The 333-nt window shown below is 32.1% G+C and overlaps 1 protein-coding gene across 1 annotated transcript in view; it reads left to right on the top strand.

The window, feature by feature from the left end:
• The window catches only part of YTHDF2 (YTH N(6)-methyladenosine RNA binding protein 2), a 24,952-nt gene that overhangs the window by 23,681 nt on the left and 938 nt on the right, over positions 1-333 (top strand). The window lies entirely within an intron of this gene.

Here is a 333-nt window from a genome sequence, read left to right as displayed (position 1 = left end):
AACACAATGGTAAATATTTGTGTCTAAACTTAGAGAAGGTACAGTAAAAATGTGGTATAAAAGATAAAAAATGGTATACCTGTATAGGGCACTTACGAATGTAGTGTACACGGCTGAAAATTAATTGCTGTGGATGAGTGAGTGGTGAGCAAATGTGAAGGCCAAGTACGTTAATGTACTCTACTGTAGGCTTGATAAACACTGTATACACTTAGTCTCCACTAAATCAATAAAAACTTTTCTTTCTTCAGTAATAAATTAACCATAGCTTACTGTAACTGCTTTATAAACCTTTAAATTTTTTAAAGCTTTTTGACTCATGTTAAAACACAC

The sequence above is a fragment of the Propithecus coquereli genome, unplaced genomic scaffold (genome assembly GCF_000956105.1).
Source record: "Propithecus coquereli isolate 6110/MARCELLA unplaced genomic scaffold, Pcoq_1.0 Scaffold239, whole genome shotgun sequence".
In the NCBI taxonomy this organism is placed as follows: domain Eukaryota; kingdom Metazoa; phylum Chordata; class Mammalia; order Primates; family Indriidae; genus Propithecus; species Propithecus coquereli.
Note: the sequence above shows the minus strand (reverse complement) of the source record. Positions and strands in the feature narration are given on the sequence as shown.